The following is a 23,425-nucleotide window of genomic DNA, read 5'->3' on the forward strand; positions in this document are numbered from 1 at the left end:
GGCTCACATGTGCGTGAGCTCAAACAGTGACACACACAGGCTGGCTCATGCGCACACTCACCCAGTCACAAACACACTGGTTCATGTGCGTGTGCTCAAAAAGTGACACACACACTGGCTCACATGTGTGCACTCACCCAGTGACAAACACACTGGCTCATGTGCGTGTCCTCAAACAGTGACACACACACTGGCTCACATGTGTGCACTCACCCAGTGACACACACACTGGCTCATGTGCGTGTGCTCAAACAGTGACACACACAGGCTGGCTCATGTGTACACTGCCCCCGTGACCCACACACTGGTTCACATGCGTGCACTCACCCAGTGACAAACACACTGGCTCATGTGCGTGTGCTCAAAAAGTGACACACACACACTGGCTCACATATGTGCACTCACCCAGTGACAAACACACTGGCTCATGTGCGTGTGCTCAAAAAGTGACACACACACACTGACTCACATGCGTGTGCTCAAACAGTGACTCACACAGTGACACACACACACTGGCTCACGTGCATACACTCACACAGTAACACACTCGCTTACGTGCCTCCACTTACATAGTGACAACCACAATGGCTTACGTGCATACTTTTATACAGTGACACACACGCTGGCTCACATATGTACACTGACACCATGACACACACACACTGGTTTACATGCGTGCGCTCAGCTTTACTTGCCTTTACATACTTCTAGTTCCCACGGGAATAGGGCCCTCAATTCCTCCTGTATGTGTAAATTGTGTCCTGTCTCTTACAATTTTTATATCATTGTTTTATTTAAATTAATTGTACCCATGGACAGCGCTGCGGAATATGTTGGCGCTTCATAAATAAAGTATAATAATAATAGCATTATCTAATTATCTAAGCAGGTTGTAGATCTATTTCGGTCTTCGTTTTTCGGTGGTGGTTCTTTCTCTTTCCTTCCCCCCCCCCCCCTCACAGTATGCCGTGCGGGCAGTTATAACGGTGGTAATATTTTTAATTTTTTTCTTTTAATTCTTGTGTTTGAAAAGAGGAGTCATAGTTGTTTGTTAACAGATCCGGCATATGTACTGGTAGCTATGTCTTCCAAACTGTGCGGATTATTTGATTGTAAAATTTAAATTGCTGTTTCGGTTGTTGTGATGTGTGAAGTTCTCAATAAAAAATATAAAAAAATAAAAAATAAAAAAAAATAATAGCATTATCTAACAATATAATTGTTCATGCTTTGAAGTTTAGTTTAATCTTCATACAGATATCTCAATCATTCACATATCTACACAGATATGAACACAGACGCACACTTATATCACACACTCAGTAGCAACCTCACACACAGGCACACACGCTGTCATATCACACACTCAGTAGCAACCTCACACACAGGCACACACGCTGTCATATCACACACTGAGTAGCAACCTCACACACAGGCACACACGCTGTCATATCACACACTCAGTAGCAACCTCACACACAGGCACACACGCTGTCATATCACACACTCAGTAGCAACCTCACACACAGGCACACACGCTGTCATATCACACACTCAGTAGCAACCTCACACATAGGCACACACGCTGTCATATCACACACTCAGTAGCAACCTCACACACAGGCACACACGCTGTCATATCACACACTCAGTAGCAACCTCACACACAGGCACACACGCTGTCATATCACACACTCAGTAGCAACCTCACACACAGGCACACACGCTGTCATATCACACACTCAGTAGCAACCTCACACACAGGCACACACGCTGTCATATCACACACTCAGTAGCAACCTCACACACAGGCACACACGCTGTCATATCACACACTCAGTAGCAACCTCACACATAGGCACACACGCTGTCATATCACACACTCAGTAACAACCTCACACACAGGCACACACGCTGTCATATCACACACTGAGTAGCAACCTCACACACAGGCACACACGCTGTCATATCACACACTGAGTAGCAACCTCACACACAGGCACACACGCTGTCATATCACACACTCAGTAGCAACCTCACACACAGGCACACACGCTGTCATATCACACACTCAGTAGCAACCTCACACACAGGCACACACGCTGTCATATCACTCACTCAGTAGCAACCTCACACACAGGCACACACGCTGTCATATCACACACTCAGTAGCAACCTCACACACAGGCACACACGCTGTCATATCACACACTCAGTAGCAACCTCACACACAGGCACACACGCTGTCATATCACACACTCAGTAGCAACCTCACACACAGGCACACACGCTGTCATATCACACACTCAGTAGCAACCTCACACACAGGCACACACGCTGTCATATCACACACTCAGTAGCAACCTCACACACAGGCACACACGCTGTCATATCACACACTCAGTAGCAACCTCACACACAGGCGCACACGCTGTCATATCACACACTCAGTAGCAACCTCACACACAGGCACACACGCTGTCATATCACACACTCAGTAGCAACCTCGCACACAGGCACACACGCTGTCATATCACACACTCAGTAGCAACCTCACACACAGGCACACACGCTGTCATATCACACACTCAGTAGCAACCTCACACACAGGCGCACACGCTGTCATATCACACACTCAGTAGCAACCTCACACACAGGCACACACGCTGTCATATCAATGCTGCAGCTGACAGTATATCACAATCTAATGCCCCATTGCCAGAACATGGCAGCAATAATATTGGTGTAACTTGATGTATTGTGCTTGTGTCTGGTGCAGTAGGATTTAGGGGGGCAGCACATTTTGTGGGTTCATTCTATGGTATGATGCCCTCCCACTCTGCCACTCCAATGATATATATTTTATTATATTTATAACTCTCTCTCCTCTCTTCTCTCTCCTCTCTCTTCTCTATCTTCTCTCTCTTCTCTCTCTCTTCTAGAGGGGCACATGGACCCCCCCCCCCACATGTGTCTTTGGTCTAAGGTTTTGAGAGATAAAATTATTGGGTTAGGGGTTTAAGCAGCAGTAGAGTTCCCAGTGCAGCACATAATTAAATGGAGAGTTTTATATAAAATGTTTAGTTACACATGTATTAAAAATAAATTATAATATAAATGTCTTATAATTAGACACACCTCTGGCATGAACTACTCATCATATTGCAGTTAGACTAGGTAAAGCTGAGTTTGGAATGCCGCTTGCTTACTTCAATAGGACAGGTGGTAAAGCATATAATTGGTCTCACAGGGCGGTCATGAACCAATATATATAGCTCCCCTGTGGGTGCATGTTTACATCTATTTAGGTTGTTCATTTAGAACTATGGCAAAGACAATGCGCTTTATACTACACTTTATGCCTACAATTATTATATTATTATCATTTATTTGAATAGCGCCACAAACTTCCATAGCACTGTCTACAATGAAAGTATGAATGATTAGCAGTTAAACATTTAAATTGATATATATATATATATATATATATATATATATATATATATATATATATATATATATATATATATATATATATATATAATTTTCTGTCTTACAAAGGGTGAGTTTAGAGATGTCATAGGGGTTGATCAAAATTATTTCGAAAGTTTATCTAATGATTTTTAACAGAGTTTTGTAGCTAAATCATTTGATAAACCGTTCTAAAGGATTGTGACCACTAAATTTGAAGTGAAACAGAATGCTGGGAATCTATTGTTCATTGGCTGATAAGGGACAACTCTGTATTATATTAGATGTAACAGAGAAAACCTTTGAATACTATAAATCTAATGGATTATGATTGACCCTGGTGTGTTGAAAACCCTGCACATATTTAAATACTAGCTGTAAACACCTGGTAAGCCAATGACAAGAGGCATATGTTTGTAGCCACTATTCACCAGCTAGCTCCCTGCAAGTGCACTGCTGCTCCTGAGCATATCTAGGTTTGCTTTTCAGCAAAGGATACTAAGAGAATAAAATAAACGATAACAGAAGAAAATTGAAATGTCTCTTAATTGCATACTTCCAACGAATCATGAAAGTTAAATTTTTACTTATGTCCCTTTAATTGCAAGTAGAAATGAACACTTTATTTTATTTATGTTTTTTTATCACACTAGGATGTGTTTGTGATTATGGTCACGTAAAATTTGTTTGAAGCATATCTTTTTTTCTATTGGTGCATACCAAAAGGAGTGCACGTATTATGAACACTATATGGTAGCAGTGCTTGCAACAATATTTGGAAGAATGTTATACATATAGTGCTAAAGACATGTGCATGCTCCTGAGTCTACCTCCATAAGCTTTCTTGCAAATAAGGTAAAAAAAGGATTGCAAGAAAAAGAGGTAAATTTGATGACAGACGTAAATAGGAAAATAAAAATGTATCATGAACTGAATCATGAGATTTTAATTTAGATGTGTACGTCCCTTTAAGTGCCTCACATGTTTAGGGTGGTTTCATGCTCCACACCTCACAAAAAGGATATAAGAGTGTATACCGCACCCTGTTTAGTCTCATTCCTCTCATAGTTCAATATGTCAAAAGTAAATTTGTTCATTCTTTAGATTGAGATTGTTTCTGGAGTTAGTGCCAGAGAGATGTGGTTTAGGTATCTGCTTCTAACACATTCAGCAACAGAATCAGCCTTGGGAAATATGGCACCACAGATATTTTATTTTATTATCAGCTGGGGGTGATTGCATCATCTGAGGTATAAATACTTTCCCTTATAGCTAAGGTGACGATATTGCCGCTTTAAAAAGGGACACATATGAAAAATACATATGTCAGGGCTGTTTTCAAGGCCGTTTAAAGAAATGTTTTGTATAATAACCCTGGCATATGTATTTTTCATATGTGTCCCTTTTTAAAGTGGCAATATGGTCACCCTACTTATAGCCAGTTTTCAACCCTTTAGCTCCCATTCTATACAGATGCCAAACACCAAAAAGGACAGGAAATGAACAAACTTCCAAGGATCAGACAGAGTATACCATTTTAAGATACCAAATTAACTTTGTTTTCTTGGCATCCTCTTTTGAAAAGCATAACTAGACAGGCTCAGGAGCAGTAATGCCTCTTGTCATTAGTTCACCCAATGTGTTCACCTGGCTCCCAGTAATGCATTGCTGCTTTAGAATGAGTTTTAACTATGGGTTTAACTCCTTTGGCAGGGAATATTCAGTTATATGCAAGCAACAGTGCAATAATACAACACTTTTAGAGCATTTTATTTCTGTATTTTTACATCCCTTTGTTAAATAGATTCTGCTGTTGATACAGATTATTTTTAATCTAATATAGGCCACAGCAATGGTTACTAAGGAACCAAACTGAATTTAGCCAATAACACTAACCTTTTAGCAGTGACCACCAAAACAGTAACTCTATTGTTTAAAACATTTTGTGAAAATGCAATGCAGACATTTTAATTATTTTTAGACTAAAATACTTTTTAATTAAAAAAAATAAAATAACACCTTAGGCCTAGATCCACTGAGGTGATTACGTTTGGAAACTGGTGGTAGCATAAAAAAATCTCCATAGACTTTAAAGAAGATAAATGATTTTATCACCAGCTTGCACAATTTACCACATCAATTGAAACTAAGCCTTAGTCTGATATCTGATGACACTATAAGAGTTTTCATGACTAATTGATAACAATATTGTTAAACAAATCCGCTGAATAATGTAGTATGCAATATTGTAGTTGTACAACTTAAATTGTCATTAAACACTTTAAGATTGTAACATAAAATGATTGTGTAATAAAATAATCATATACAAAATACTTTTATTATTTATTTACTTTTTCTGTAATTTAATTCTGAACAAAATCCTGTTAAAGGGACATAACCTATATGCTAAATGACTTGAAAGTGATGTAGCATAACTGTAAAAAGATGACACAATAGTAAGTGCTCTGTGAACAGTTATCCTGCACAGCTGCATGTTGAAAAACAAAAATTAGCTTAATCTGTGCTGATGTCACACTTTGTTTTACTGGGATTTCATAGATAACTTCCCTAAACTGAGGAGGAAAATAACGCGACTGTATCTGCACATACCAGATGCATCATGCTCCTTTTAAAGTCCTGGTGGACTAGCATCCTGATTGGCTGCTTAAAGTTCCTTTACAATAGGATGTCGCTAGTGAGGAAATTTTGAGGTAAAATATCTTCCTTTGTTACATAGAGATGTTCAGGTGATATTTTGTAGTCAGCTTTTTACAGCTATGCTGCATTACTTTACAGTAATTCAGCATTTGGGTATCATGTCCCTTTAAATGTAGGAAGCTTAACATTACTATATTTCTAACAGTTATTGGATGTACAATCTAGTGACAGTTTTATAGCTGTTTATAGCTGTTTCAAACTGGCCTCAGCAAAGAAGGAAACCTAGGTTTCAATAGGTCTTATGTTTTCAATATTTAAACAAATAATATAAGTTTAAAAACACATCTGCATATTATTCTTAGTATAATCTTTGCTCTGAATACATTATTCTGCCTAGCATTTATTTAAAGAGACATGAAACCCAATATTATTATTTTATGCTTCTTATAGAGCATGCGATTTTAAACAACTTTCTAATTTACTTGTTTTTATCAAATGTTCTTCCTTTTCTTGGTATACTTTGTTGAAAAGCAGGGAATTAAGCTCAGGAGCGTTCACGTGTATGCAGATCTATATGGCAGCAGTTTGGCAAGGATTTTATACATTTACAAGAGGACTAGATGGCAGCACTTTGTTTCCTTCCATTTAGTGCTCCAAACATACTCTCTACTTAGATATCTCTTTAACAAAGGATACTATAAGAACAAAGCAATTTTGCCATTAGAAGTGAATTGGAAACTTAAAGGGACAGTCAACACCAGAATTTTTGTTGTTTTTAAAGATAGATAATCCCTTAATGACCAATTCCCCAGTTTTGCACAGTTATAATTATACATGTTTTACCTCTGTAATTACCTTGTATCGAAGCCTCAGCAGACTGCCCCCTTATTTCAGTTCTTTTGACAGAATTGCATTTTAGCCAATCAGAGCTGTCTCCATGGTAAATTCACGTGCATAAGCTCAATGTTATCTATATGAAACACATGAACTAATGCCCTCTAGTGGTGAAAAACTATCAAAATGCATTTAGATTAGAGGCAGCCTTCAAGGTCTAAGAAGTTAGCGTATGAACCGCCTAGGTTTAGCTTTCAACTAAGAATACCAAGAGAACAAAGCAAAATTGGTCATAAAAGTAAATTGGAAAGTTGTTTAAAATTACATGCCCTATTTGAATCATGAAAGTTTTTTTGGGACTTGACTGTCCCTTTAATTGAAATTGCATGTTCCATCTTAATCACAAATGAAAAATGTTAGGCTTTTCATGTCCCTTTTTTAGTAGCCCTAACCCATTATCTGCTCAATGTCCATGAAAACAGGGGAAAGAGTTGTTTTACCTAGTTTTGTAAACATGCGGTTATAGTGAGATTTAAAGGGACAATCAAGTCAAAATACATCTTATGATTCAGAAAGAGCATGTAGTTTTAAGACACTTTCCAATTTACTTCTATTATCAAATTGTGCACAGTATTTTTATATACACACTTTCTGGGAAACAAGATCCTACTGAGCATGTGCACAAGCTCACAGAATATACGTATACCAGTCTGTGATTGGCTGATGTCTGTCACATGATACATGGGGCCAGAAAAAGGGAGAAAAAATAAATTTGTCAGAAAAAAATCTACTGCTTATTTAAAATTCAGAGTAGGTGTTAAAACATTGTCTTTTTATTATGCGCTAGTTAATTATGCCATTCTACTGCATTGAGTGGTCCTTTAACATAACCCCTCAGTGTAACCAGCACCTGATTGGTTAAACAGGGAGCTTTCCCTTATATTAGGAACAATTATGTTAATGTAGTTGATGTGGTCGAACAATAATTCTTGTGGGTGTGTAGCTAAAAGTAAATGTGCCGGTGGTTTTCCTACATACATTGTGCACATTGTTGCAGTTCTTTAGAACTCAGATATTAACGGTAGCTCTGTATCTTTGAAAAGGCAGGAAAGAAAACACCATGTCTCATAGGGTTGATGTTTTCTGGCAGGGAAAGTGTTTTACCAACAAAGTATGTAGTTCTATAAATATTGGTCTCTTTCCAGCTCAGTCTTGCAGAATCACTGGCTATAGGCAAGAGACCTGTAGCCTCATAAAGTGGTTGTCACGGTGAAGGCAGATGTATATGTTAACTCAGGGGTATAATCACTGGCTATAGGCAAGAGACCTGTAGCCTCATAAAGTGGTTGTCACGGTGAAGGCAGATGTATATGTTAACTAAGGGGTATAATCACTGGCTATAGGCAAGAGACCTGTAGCCTCATAAAGTGGTTGTCACTGTGAAGGCAGATGTATATGTTAACTCAGGGGTATAATCACTGGCTATAGGCAAGAGACCTGTAGCCTCATAAAGTGGTTGTCACGGTGAAGGCAGATGTATATGTTAACTCAGGGGTATAATCACTGGCTATAGGCAAGAGACCTGTAGCCTCATAAAGTGGTTGTCACGGTGAAGGCAGATGTATATGTTAACTCAGGGGTATAATCACTGGCTATAGGCAAGAGACCTGTAGCCTCATAAAGTGGTTGTCACGGTGAAGGCAGATATATATGTTAACTCAGGGGTATATACCATGGAGGCAGTGCAAATACTCAGTGCTAAGCATGAAGTCTGGCAACATTAATCACTTTTGTGTCAGTGACTCTTGTAAATCCACTGGATACCTAGTACATTTGGTAATAGAAGTAAATGTTTGAAATTGCATGCTTTGTCTGAATCATAAAAATTTAAAGGGACAGTCTAGTCAAAATGAAAAGTTCATGATTCAGATAGGGCATGTCATTTTAAACAACTTTCCACTTCACTTTTATCATTAAATTTGCTTTGTTCTCTTGGTATTTTTTGTTAAAAGCTAAACCTAGTTAGGCTCATATGTTAATTTCTAAGCCCTTGAAGGCCACCCCTTATCTCAATGCATAACATTATGCTCACACCCTTGGAGTTGCTTATGAGAGGGCACTGATTGGCTAAAATGCAAGTCTGTCAAAGAGCTAAAATAATGGGGCAGTCTGATGAGGCTTAGATAAGATGTAATCACAGAGGTAAAAAGTATAACCGTGTTGGTTATGCAAAATTGGGGAATGGGTAATAAAGGGATTATCTTTCTTTTTAAACAATAACAATTCTGGAGTAGACTGTCCCTTTAAGTTTGACATTAATGTCCCTTTAATAAGGGGATAGTAAAGTCAAAATTAAACTTTCATTTTTCAGACATGGCATTTTAAACAACTTTTCAATTTACTTCTATTATCAAATTTGCTTCATTGTTTTGCTGTCCTTTGTTGAAGAGTAAACCTAGGTAGACTCATAAGAGCTGAGGAGCATGCACATCTTTAGCACTCTATGGCAGCAGTATTTCAAAATTGTTCATAGGAATGTTATGCATTGTTGCAAACACTGCTGCTAAAGACACACACTCCTGAACTCTTATGAGCCTACCTAGCTTTACTCTTCAACAAAGAATACTATGAGAACATAGCAAATTTGATCATAGAAGTAAATTGGAAAGTTGTTCAAAATTGCATGCTCTATCTAGGTAATGAAAGTTTAATTTCAAGCAAAAAAGTCCCGAAAGCTTGACCAGTGTAAAAGCCATGTGCAATTTAAAAAAATAAAACACATCTATTATCAAATTTACTTTTTGGAATGTTTAGTTAAAGCTCGGTGCCTTTCCATGAGAGCATACCTATGTAGGCTTAGAATAATGCACATCTTAGGCAGAGTGTGTGAGTGTGTGGACTCCTGAGCTTACCTAGGTATGCTCTCATACGTTTCGACAAAGCATTTAAAAGAGATTTTTGGGAAATCTATGGCCAGAGATTAACACCCCTGCCCTGCTTTAGTGTCAATGCATGAACACAATGTACTGTATGTGCCTGCAAAGCAACCAGTTAGCAGGCGAATATACATGGTACAGGGCTGTGTGTAGTATATACTCCCTAACCTCATATATATACGTTATTATGGATTGCTATACTATTACTTTATTTGCTTATATAGTATCCTCTCTAATGCAGGAAATAGTTATTTTATTTAGCTTACAGGCCAGGGAGAGTAAACACGTTAACATCCTTTATACTGCAATTATTTTTCAATAGCCAAACTCTGCCCACAATTTGCCTTATTTAGAGGAGCCAATCAGGGCTTTAGTAAACAGAAAACAAGTCTAGCCATTGTCATAAAGTTAACACTGAATACAGTGATAGACAAAAGACAATAAAACCTACTCTCAATTTCAAATAAGCAGTAGATTTTTTTCTGACATATTAATGTTTTCTCCCATTTTCCAGCCCCCTGTATCATGTGACAGACATAATTTTGTCTTGAGTGTCCCTTTAGTAAAAAATAAATCGTTTTTGAGTTGATATGTGATAAAGCCAATTAGGGACATATATGTAGCATAGTTAGCCTAAAGAAGCCAGTAAAGTGCATTTCAAGTTTTGAGAATTAGAATTTTTTTTCCAGAGTCAAATTACATGAAAAGGGGGCAAAATAAATAATAAAATATATTGCAAGCAGTTTCTTTATGCATAACTAAACATTGTATATAAAATCTCAAGGTGTTTACTGTATCTTTAATTGATTGCCTTGTAATTTCCATAGATCTGATTTTTAGATGGTTAATAACAATTGCAGGTGAAGAATGATTCAGGAAAACAAAGAGTAGGCATAATAGACAATCAGAATAAAAACTACTTGACAAAGAAGCTCGTATTCCTTTAATATTATTGCAGAGTCATGTGGTATATGAGTGTAAACATGCTCAGAATACACGTAGCGTATCTGTCAGTAACTGGGACATTTAACAAGACATTTCTGCAGAGGATCACATGTGTAGAACTCAGTTACTTGTGTTTAGTGCAAAACTCCAATCATTTGCCAAATATTGCAAACATACATCTTATAAATTGCTACTTTTACTTAAAGGGACACTGAACCCAAATTTTTTATTTCATGATTCAGATAGAGCATGTAATTTTAAGCAACTTTCTAATTTACTCTTATTATCAAATTTTCTTCATTCTCTTGGTATCTTTATTTGAAAAGCAAGAATGTAAGTTTAGATGCCGGCCCACTTTTAGTGAACAACCTGGGTTGTTCTTGCTGATTGGTGGATTAATTTAACCCGACCAATAAACAAGTGCTGTCCAGGGGCCGAACCAAGAAATAGCTTAGATGCCTTTTTCAAATAAAAATTGCAAGAGAACGAAGAAAAATTGATATAGGAGTAAATTAGAAAGTTGCTTAAAATTGCATGCTCTATCTGAATCACGAAAGAAAAAATTTGGGTTCAGTGTCCCTTTAATAAGTTATGAAACATTACAAGTGGTGTCAGTAGCAAATACTGGAGCTTTTTTTAATGAATATGTATAAATATTTATTATAATAATGAAGATAATTTTAATAAAGATTTCTTCAGCAGATGAGAATCTCTAATTTAAATTATATCTGAAAACTGTTTATTTTGAAGCTAAACAAAATGAATGTCTGTGTGCAACTATGCTTTGAGAGCTGAAATCTCATTGGCTGATAAACAGAACCCCCATTTTAAAATGCCCCTTTTTAAATGTGTTCTTTTAAGACTGTGTTTCAAAAACAAATATCCCAAAAACATAATTTCAGACAATAGTACCTGGCAATGAACTCAGTCTTAACAACTCCAGCAATGGATGATGGCTGTATGTTTAGAGTTGGGTGTGTCAGTAAAAACCAGTTGAATAAAAGGGCAAACATTGATTCTGAGCCAGGGATTTCGAATGTACCATCAATTTCTATCTTTAAATAAAAAGTAATGTACAGTACTGTTTGTACTCACATGAGCACCTAATGCCTTAAAGGAACAGGTCTAGGTGGCACACATATGTTTTTTAAATGAACATGAAATTCAAAATTCAACTTTCATGATTCAGATAGAACATGTGATTTCAAACAACTTTCAAATTTACTTCTATTATCATACAGTGCCTTGCAAAAGTATTTACCCTTACCCCCTTGGCATTTTCCTTATTTTCTTGCTTACAACCTGGAATTAGAATAGATTTTGTGGGTGTTTATATCATTTGATTTACACAACATACCTACCACTTTGAAGATGCAAAATATTTTTTATTGTGAAACAAACATGAAATAAGACAAAAAAAAACAAACAGAAAACTTGAGCGTGCATAACTATTCAACCCCCCCCCCAAAGTCAATACTTTGTAGATCCACCTTTTACAGCTGCAAGTATCTTGGGGTACATCTCTATAAGCTTGGCACATCTAGCCTCTGGGATTTTTCCCATTCTTCAAGTCTAAACTGCTCCAGCTCCTTCAAGTTGCATGGGTTCCCGCTAGGGTTGCCACCTCAGCCATGATTTCCTGGACACTTATGAGTTACACATGCTGCAGGGTGTGCAGGGAGGAACATGAATAAAGCTGTCCAGGATCACTAATTGTGTGTTGACCAGGGGTGCAATTCATGGTCCCCTCTGCACACCCTGCAGCATGTGTAACTCATAAATGTCCAGGAATACATGGCCGAGGTGGCAACCCTAGTTCCCGCTGGTGTACAGCAATCTTTAAGTCATACCATAACTCAACTTGTGGCTGTGTTCTCAAATTCAGTAGTAGGGATAATTAGCAGAATTGCACGTCTTGCCTCAAGTCTTCGGTTCTGCTTGAAAACTTAAATATACTTCCATGCAGATGGCGAGTTTTGGGGCAAATGTAACCAAAGCGTGAAAAATCGCTTGATTTTGAATTGCATTTGGAACAATGCATTAGACAAAGGCATGAAAAATGCAACCTCATACTTTTCGTGCAATGTTTCATGTAGTTGGCAATAGGTGGTGTGAATCATGTTTTCACTTTAAATTCTCATGCTTCACTTGATTTTGAATACCGCTATCTGATTTTGAGGCGAGTTTTTGCATGAAACGGCAGCTTTGCTTGATTCTGAATAGGCCAGATAGTAGCAATGTAACTGCTGCCATATAGTGCTCAAGGCAAGATACTAAAACGTGTGCATGACTTGAGTATCAGCTGATCACTGGTTGATGAGCTCCCAAAGGCCTATTGGTAGACAGGAGTATTTATAGTGTTTTGCCGTTTGCCTTTTGCTGTTTGATTGTCTGTATTCTAAGCTGTGAACCTGAGCAGTGTGCCCTCAACTGCAGCTTGTATGCTGACCATGAACCTGTGTCATCTGTCCTGACAGTAGGCTCCTAACCTCTATGCTGCTCCCCACTATTTATCCTACTGTGCATCATTACATATAATGGTAGATTATGACCTTCATCCACATCTTTACTACAAATTACAGTTGTGGTTAAAATCAAAGAAATGTTCCCCATAGCACTGTGATTAGAGGATAATTTGATTTGAACATAGAGTCAGAGTAAATGGAAATTTTGACTTTGTTATATGCCATGGGTACATTTAATGGTCCCTAACTTCAACCCTCACAATTGTGGGGTGATGTTAACCTGCCTTTACTGCCAGTAACACACACAGAGCTGTGGCTTTAGCCCCATGGCAACTATAAATGCCCACACAGCAGTGTATTTACCCCTCCCATTCCCTTTTAATCTCCCAGAACAGTGATTAACCCCCCACTTCTTAATTGGTTGCCAATAATGTACCTTTCTTGGCTAATAGTAATATAGAACAATGATAATCTTTTTTCCTGACAGCAAATTACATACAGCAGTGTCTATTCATTTTTTTTCCCAGAAGCACAGATCTTTCTATCACACACCTACATACAGTCATGAGTACTCATACACAGTAAGTGATATACACACACACACATATATATATACATACATACACACACACACACAGAGTAAGGGAAAGACACAAGCAGGGATATATATTCACGAGTGAGCACATAGTGACACAGTAACAGGCAGATACATTTAAAGGGACACTCAGGTTAAATTACATTTTCATGATTCAGATACAGTATGTAATTATAAACAACTTTCCAATTTACTTTAAAAAAAAATGTGCACAGTCTTTATTTACAAGTTTTGAGTCACCAGATCCTACTGAGCATGTGCAAGAATTCACAGACTATACATATATGCATTTGTGATTGGCTGATTGCTATCACATGGTACAAGGGGAGTGGAAATATACATAACTTTGAAATTTGTTATTAAAAAATCTACTACTCATTTGAAGTTCAGACTAAGTGCTATTGCATTGTCTTGTTATCTTGCATTTGTTGATTATGCAAATCTAATGTGTTGACTGGTCCTTTAAAAATCAGAAAGGTGCTACATACACTCACAGGAGCAAAATACACTAGAAAAGGATATTTATTGAAATAGTCAATCAGGAATAAGCCTCAGATCTTCAGTATCTTATTCTATAGTAGTAGAAGCATTGCTGCTTTTTCATTGGCTTTTTCATGTATCAGTCACCCTTCACGTTCCTGATATCTTATGAATCCATATGGCACACTGAATCGATGCACACTGTGTTAAATGAGGTAGTTAGCAAAGTGATCGCCCGCACTTATAATAATAACAGTGAGTCGCGGACACAGACAAGGGAAGGAAGCCCTGAATTATGTAGCAAGCTTTATTATTCATTTCATTGTTAAATTAGGCTTTTATAGTTATTTCTACTATTTTGTTATAAGGGACACTATTTCTATCATACCGTGCACCTGCCAGAAATTATGGAGCCAAGGAAACTCAAATATTATCCAAAATGACATAAATGGACATGAAATCCAGAATTTGTCTTTCATGATTAAGATAGAGCACATGGTTTTAAATAACTTTCTTATTTACTAATTTTATTGAATATGCTTAGTTTTCTTAGTATTCTTTGTTGAAGGGGCATAAACGTCATACTGGGAGCTAGCTAAACACATTTGGAGAGTAAATGTGAAGATGAATATTTGTGCAGCCATCAATCAGCAGCTAGCTCCCAGTATTGCTTTGCTGCTCCTAAGCCTACCTAGGTATGCTTTTCAACAATAGATACCATGAGAACAAAGCAAATTAGATATTAGAACTAAATTGGAAAGTTGTTTAAACCCAAAAGCTTTCTGTCATCATTCAGAGAGGGTATCCAATTTTAATGTCCCTTTAAAGCCTTTACACACACACACACATGGTGTTGAGACCTAAATCCTTTACAAACACGGTCCCCTCCAGAAACAGTGCTGTGCATGCACAGTGCCACGTTAAAGGGACATTAAACCCCAACAAATTCTTTCAATATTCAGATACAGAATACAATTTAAAAAAAAGTTTCCAATTTACTTCTATTATCAAATTTGCTTTGTTCTCCTGTTATTCCTTTTGAAGGGATGCCTAGGTAGGTAGCGTGCACATGCCTGAAGCACTACATGACAGGAAATAGTGCTGCCATCTAGTGCACCTGCTAATGTATTACATTGTTGCAAAACTGCTGCCTTATAGTGCTGCAGACACGTGCACACTCATGAGCTTACATCCCAGCTTTTCAACAAAGGATAACAAGAAAACGAAGACATTTTGATAACAGAAGTAAATTGGAAAGTTGTTTAAAATTGTATGTTCTATCAGAAACATAAAAGAAAACATTTGGGGTTTATGTCCCTTTAAGGAGGAGGCAATATTTGTAAAGAATTGGGGCAAAAGAGGCCTATAAATATGTAATTGTCACTCAGAGGACTTAAAAATAGACATCTAAAGAGACAAAAAAGTGCAAAAATAAAATGCTCTAATGTACTATTGGGAGCTAGCTGAATACTAGTTTGGGTGAGCCAATGACAAGAGGCATATATGTGCGGTCACCAATCAGCAGCTAGCTCCCTGTACTACATTGAGCATACTTAGTTCTGCTTTCCAACAAATTATTCCAAAAGAATGAATTGAATTTGATAATACTCGTAAATTGGAAATTGCATGCTCTACCTAAGCCACTAAAGATTAATTTTGGCGTTTGTGTCCCTTTCAGTCTTCAAACTGTTGTAAACATTTTACAGGACAGCTGGCTGAAATACCTACGTGTCCTGTTTAACACTGGGCACCTAGCAACCCTATTCATAGCATATAATATAACTGCAACATTAAAGGGACAGTTTACAAAAAAAAATCCCTTTTAATTTGTTTCCAATTATCCACTTTACCTACTGGAGTGTATTAAATTGTTTACAAGTATTTCCATTACCCTTATACTGGCATTTGAAATAGTTTATTTAGCCTGTGGTATCCCCACCCATCCTTAAAGTTTTTGGCCTTGAGGCCAAGCTGTATTAACACAGCCAGTAGAAGAAATTACACTCCCAGTGGAGTATAGAAGAGATAAGGTAATAAAATGTTATTTTTCCATTGCTCTCTCCAAGTATTGGTGATTGGTTTATGGACAGATATAAGATAAAGAAGCATGTATATGTACACAATGTGATAAAGTAATGAGATCTGATTATACCTATAGGCTTAATCCATTTTATTAGGTTGTGGCTTCAAAACACAAAATCATCTCATTCATATACACAAATAAACCTTAAAAAGCAAATCTCATACATTTTATACTCTGCAGCTGGTAAAAAAAGTAATTGGAAACACATTAAGGGAAAAAATAATGTTATAGTATACTGCCCCTTTAATGCTCATAATAAATTCCGAGAGCAGTCGCCAAAACTGGACATTAAAGCAAAAGTATTAAAAGGGACAAAAAATATATAATGCATATGAAAAGGCAACAGTTGAACATCACTTGTGTAATTTATTTGTATGAAAATGGTCAAGCATTTGCAATTTAAATTGAATTTCAAAGTAAGAGGAAACACATGTTTGTGCACAAATCATTCCTGGGAACAGATTGACAACTCCCACAGTGTGATTGGTGAATAGGGACACACCTTTTCAGCACAAACTTCAGTTTAAAAAGACTTTGATGCCTTCTAAGTAAACAGAGAATAAATGAATGAAATAAATATAGCAACATTGCACTTTCTACTCTGAAATTCCAGATCCTTCCAGATTATATTTAATAACTATTTATTGCTGTGTTCCATCTGTTCAAATGATGGGCATATTAGTGATTTTATATATAAATGTATAGCCCATAAATGACTTGAATCACATTTTAAAAAGGGTGCCAATTCCAGAGCCTTTACATTTGTCACAGGACAAACAGGTTTTGCCAGGGGAGAGTCAGCGCCTTTATATACATATGCTTGAAACTGCTCCAAATTCACAGTGAAGCAGCCGAAGGAGCCGAATTGTCCAAATAGGATATAACATTACGTCTTTTCTCAACTGTTTCCTGGTTAAGGTAAATAATCACGATTGAAGCAGAAGTTAAACCTTTATTGTTTACCTCTTTAGTGGGAGAATGATTTACACACAATTGCTAACCTGCTCAAAATGTTAACATTATTTTTTTTAAAGTAAGGAACAAATTAATTTGAATAACTTTTTTTATGCTAGAAAAATACAATTTATGTTCATTCTGTAAAATATATATTTGTATAGATCTGGCCTATAATTACTAATTCATAGTCTTCTATACTGAGATAGACTTCTCTTTAGAGTCACATAGCTATTGGCAAACACTACAATTTAGAAATAATTGTTAATTAAATTAATGTGGTACTTGCTTATCTGCTTGCCTTGATTTTATATTATTCCCATCTTTAAAAGTTTCTAGAACTTTGTTTTTTTTCCTAATCTCGTTATCTCATCCAGTTCTTCTGAAAGTGTTTTGTTCTGGGTGTTGCCGATACAGAAAATAGAAACTCAAACATGTCAGTAACAGCAGCTAGCCTGTGTATATGCAGCACACCTTAACCCTTCTCTGAGAGGCGTTGTCGGAGAGTTTGCAGTGACTTTTAGCAGTTACCAGTGTGAAGATTAAAAATGTTTTGCAGACTGGTGGCTGTCTCTGTCCTTATTTCATTAATTAGCCTTTTGGTTTCTGATTTAAAAGGACATTATAGTTAAAAAATAAATAAATATATATATATATATATATATACTTCTAAATTGTAAGTTCCCACGGGAATAGGGCCCTCAATCCTTCCTGTATGTGTTTTGTAAATTTTGTCCTGTCTCTTACAAGTATTGTATTGTTTTATTTATATGAATTTTATTCATGGACAGCGCTGTGGAATATGTTGGCGCTTCATAAATAAAGCATAATAATAATATACTGTGTATATAAACAAATTCATATCAGGGCTTAACATTTCAAGCCCTAAGCTACTAGCCAGGCCAAAATCTTACTCGCCACTGATCCCACCCATCACCCAACCCCCTCTTTACATATGTTTAGCCAATATGAAAGAGCTTGTTTAATAATTTTTGAAATCATAACAAAATTAAGTCATTTTAATGCAATTATAAAAAACTAGTCCTAAAGCCTGTGTACACAGTACAGTACAGAGGTCCCACCCCTTGCTCTCTCCTCTCTCTCTTGGCCAAGCCCACTCCGCCTGGCCACGCCCATATCACGGGCGCTTAGGACCACTATCTCTGCTGCTCAAGGCCAGGTATGTTTTACCTTGCACAGTCTCTACTGCGCATGACAGCTTCGAACAAACATACTTGGCCTTTTATTATATAGGATATATACATTTGCTGTCCATTTGGCAGTGTATAGATGTTGATTTAACATTCACTCACTATCTTTAACTACTCGCCATAGTGTAATTTCTATTTCACTAAAAACAACGGTGACCTTTATTCATCAGTTAAAAAAACCTTTATTTCGCCACAGCTTCAGCGTTAAACTTAAAGCCTCCGGCTGCCCACTGTACAGCTCAGTTTTTTAATGAGGCGACGCTTCCATCTCTTAGCCAATAGATGTGCTAGCTACGACATGATGCCAAAGGGCAAGCATGGTTATTGGCTAAGAGATGGAAATGTTACCACAGAAAAAAAAAACGGAGCTGTGTCGTGGGCAGCTGGAGATGCTTAGGTTAGCGCTGAAGCCACTGCAAAATAAAGGTAACTATTGATCAGGTTTTTTTATCTGATGAATGAAGGCCGTCTTTATTTTTAGTGATAGTAAATCCAAGTGTTTTTGAAACGCTAGAATTTACCATCACTTTAAAGGGACATTAAACCCAACATTTTTCTTTCATGATCCAAAAAGAACATACAATTTTAAACGACTTTCCAATTTACTTATATTATCTTTCTCCTGGTATCCTTTGTTGAAGAAGCAGCAATGGAATTCTGGCAGTTAGCTGAATGCATTGGTTCAGCATATAATATGAGGCATTTTTTTTGCAGCCACCAATCAGTAGCTCCTGAACCTACCTAGGTATTCTTTGAGAACAAAACCAATTAGATAACAGAAGTAAATTGGAAAGTTGTTTAAAATCACATGCTCGATCTGAATAATGAAAGAAAAAATTGGGGTTTTATGTCCCTTAAGTTACAGCATGATTATTTTATCATTCTTACCACAAAATATAACGTCATATATATTTTTTTTCCAATAAATGCATCATACATTGTATGCAAGGATTTTATTGCATTTCCATGAGTTTCTTGGCTTGCAAATAGTAGTGCTTTGAAGACACCATATTCTTATGATTTATATGGATTAATTTACAAGCCATCTGAAAATAAAGGGACTTAAAGGGATAGTTAATTCCAAATTAAACTTTCATGATTTAGATAGGGCATGTCATTTTAAACAACTTTATAATTTACTTTTAGCATCAAATTTACTTTGTTCTCTTGTTATTCTTAGTTGAAGGCTAATACTATGTGGGCTCATAAGCTAATTTCTAAGCATTTGAAGGCCGCCTCTAATTTGAATGCATTTGACAGCTAGATTTGCACAGCTAGAGGGCGTTAGTTCATTTGTTAAATATAGATAACATTGTGCTCATGCATGTGTAGTTATTTAATAGTCATCAATAATTGCCTGAAATGCATGTCTGTCAAAAGATCTGAGATAAGGAGGCAGTCTGCAGAGGCTTAGATACAAGGTAATCACAAGGTAAAAAGTATATTTCTATAACTGTGTTGGTTATGAAGAACTGGGGAATGGTAAATAAAGCAATTATCTATCTTTTTAAACAATAACATTTTTGGTGTTTGCTATCCCTCTAAGATATTATGTGGCCATTGAGAATCCCATTAACCCTATTAACCATAATCCCATTAACCCTATCCCATATTACTACATGTATATATGCTTACAGTAACATTGAATCCAGCACACATTAAATGTAGATGAATTCCAGGAATGTCTTTGCCAGCTTGGCAGTTTAATTCTGATACTGGTATAAGTATTGTAGCATTGTTGGATATTTGAGTAAATTGAATTTTGTTTAAAGTACTAGGTGTGGGAATTAATTTCTGTGTTTGCTTAGCTGGATTGTGCTAGCCTGCAATCACTTTAATTATTTAGTGTAAAATAGTGGAACCATTTTTCATTTCCTTTTACCTATAGTTGGTTTCGATTCTTTTATTTGTTTGCTCTAGTTTGTAATAACCCTAGTAATGCATTGTTCTTTTGACTGATCATATTCTGTTTACTGATGTTAGCAGGACCCTAGTTTTGTTGGTTAAAACTGATCAATAGTTGGATTGTGTAACTTAAATGGACAATAAGAGTTAATTGTATACAAAGTTTTCTGTAGGAACAGCCTTTAAATGGGTTGGGCTCTCTCTCCAGCCCCAGTGGAAGTTTGTTTTCTGCTGCTGTCTTTTGTTTACATAGCTTTTCTATAGCCAATACTGCAGTATTGAAATTTTCAGTATAGATGATGCTGAAGGAGCTTTAAAGCTTTCAGTGATACCCATACTTTAAAGGGTCATGAAACCCAAATTTTTTCTTTCATGATTTAGAAAGAGCATGCAATTTTAAACAAATTCTAATTTACTTCTATTATCTAATTTGCTTAAAGTGACATAATACTCATATGCCAAATCACTTGAAACTGATGCAGTATAACTGCAAAAATCTGACAGGAAAATATCACCTGAGCATCTCTATGTAAAAAAAAGGAAGATATTTTACCTCACAACTTCCTCAGCTCGGCAGAGTAAGTTCTGTGTAAAAAGTTATAATTCAGCTGCTGCCCAGCTGCAGGTAAAAAAAAATAAAAAAATAAAGAAATGAACTGCAGCCAATCAGCATCAGCAGTGCTGAGGTCATGAACTCTTTTACTGTGATCTCATGAGATTTGAATTAACTCTCATGAGATTTCATAGTAATTCCTTAAACTGAATAGGGAAATAACATGAGCGCGCACAAGGCTCAATCCCTTAGCTGTCCCAGGACGGACATACTGATTTGCTGCTTAGAAGTCCTTTACAATGGGATGTGGCTACTGAAGAACTTTTGAGGTAATATATCTTTTTTTTTTTTTTTTTTTTTTTTTTTATATAGAGATGTTCAGGTGATATTTTCTAGTCAGCTTTTTACAGCTATGCTGCATCACTTTCAAGTGTTTCAACATTTGGGTATCATGGCCCTTTAATTATCTTGATATCGTTTGCTGAAAAGCATATCTAGATAGGTCCAGTAGCTGCTAATTGGTGGCTGCACATAGATGCCTCGTGTGATTGACTCACCCATGTGCATTGATATTTCTTCAACAAAGGATATCTAAAGAATGAGGCAAATTACATAATAGAAGTAAATTAGAATGTTGTTTAAAATTGTATCCTCTACCTGAATCATGAAAGAAAATATTTGGGTTTAATGTCTCTTTAAGCACAGACATACAATCTTAAACATTTTAATTCCTCACATTGGGCCAGGTTACAAGTGGCACGCTAATGATAGCGTGGGAAGCGATAAGCGGTATTGCTTGACCAAACTAACATTAGTGTAGAACCTGATATTACAGGTCTAGGATAAATCACATTTAACAGAAAAGGATTAGCGTGGCATCGCTCTAGCACAACCTATACTTTCGAAGGATATTTTGTGGCCGCATTAAATAGCACTGATATTACAAGTTGAAAGAAATAGGTTGCGCTTTGAGTGCAAGCCAAAATTGCACTACAATATTTAGCGCAACTTGAGGCCTGAAGTAAAGTGTAAGGGTTAAAATTTTTTTTATATATATCTATCTATATATATATATATATATATATATATATATATATATATATATATATATATATATATATATATATATATATATATATATATTATAATAATTATATGTATGTATGTATGTATGTGTATTTATGTGTTTTAGATATGTAAATATGTATGTGCAACTGTAAAACACATGATATTATCGGTTATTTGTAGAGCGCCAACAGATTCCGCAGCGCTATTAACAAAGGAGTACAACAAAACAATTATAGGGATCAAATGGGTAGAGGGCCCTGCCAAGAGTTGCACTGTTGTAGTCAGCTCTTGAGAAGGTGATCAACAAACAACTGTAAAACACATATGTACAAACATGTAGACATATATTATTATTATTATTATTATTATACTTTATTTATGAAGCGCAATCATACAGATCATTTAAATAAAACAATAGTATAAAACTTCTAAGACTAAGAGACAGGACAGAATTTACAAACACATACAGGAGGAATCGAGGGCCCTATTCCCGTGGGAACTTACAATCTAGGAGGGTAGGAGGTTGAGAAACAGGAGGTGAGGACTGCAAGATTGAGAAAGATGTTAATGCAGAGTTAGAGGAGGGAAATGTTGTTAGGTAAAAGGAATATTATTGAGTTGGGTGGTAGGCTTCTCTGAACAGAAAAGTCTTCAGAGAGCATTTAAAGGAAGAAAGATTTGGGCAAAGCCTGACAGCACGAGGGAGAGTATTCCAAAGGGTAGGTGCTGCATGACAGAAGTCCTGCAGTCTAGCATGAGAGGAGGTGATAGTCGCAGAAGAAAGGAGCAGGTCATTGTTGGATCTTAGTGGGCGGGCTGGAGTATACTTGTTGACTGTTGAGGATAGGTAGAAGGGAGCGGAGTTGGTGAGCGCTTTGTATGCAAGGGTGAGAATTTTGAATTTAATTCTGTTGTGTATGGGGAGCCAATGAAGGGACTGGCAGAGAGGTGCAGCAGATACAGAGCGACGGGAAAGGTGGATCAGCCTGGCAGAGGCATTTAGGATGGATTGAAGAGGGGAGAGGTGGGAAAGAGGAAGGCCAATAAGTAGGTTATTGCAGTAGTCAAGTCGGGAAATAACAAGGGAGTGGATTATTTGCTTTGTGGTGTTAGCGCACAGAAAAGGTCAAATCTTGGAAATGTTGCGTTGATGGTTGCGGCAGGATGTAGAAAGCGATTGGATATGGGGTAAAGGATAGATTTAAGTCAAGTGTAACTCCGAGGCAGCGGCCTTGGGGTGATGGGGAAATGGTGATGCCATCAACAG

The 23,425-nt window shown here is 36.8% G+C and overlaps 1 protein-coding gene across 2 annotated transcripts in view; it reads left to right on the plus strand.

Moving 5' to 3' along the window:
- The window catches only part of EPS8L1 (EPS8 like 1), a 190,044-nt gene that overhangs the window by 85,786 nt on the left and 80,833 nt on the right, over window positions 1-23,425 (plus strand). The window contains exon 1 of one of the 2 annotated variants that reach the window (XM_053690710.1): window positions 17,298-17,385. The exons of the other annotated variant lie outside the window; for it this stretch is intronic. The gene's annotated coding sequence lies outside the window, so the exon portion shown is untranslated. Of the gene's footprint in view, window positions 1-17,297; window positions 17,386-23,425 lie in introns of those variants that run through there. 2 annotated transcript variants of the gene reach the window in all.

The sequence above is a fragment of the Bombina bombina genome, chromosome 8, assembly GCF_027579735.1.
Source record: "Bombina bombina isolate aBomBom1 chromosome 8, aBomBom1.pri, whole genome shotgun sequence".
NCBI lineage: Eukaryota > Metazoa > Chordata > Amphibia > Anura > Bombinatoridae > Bombina > Bombina bombina.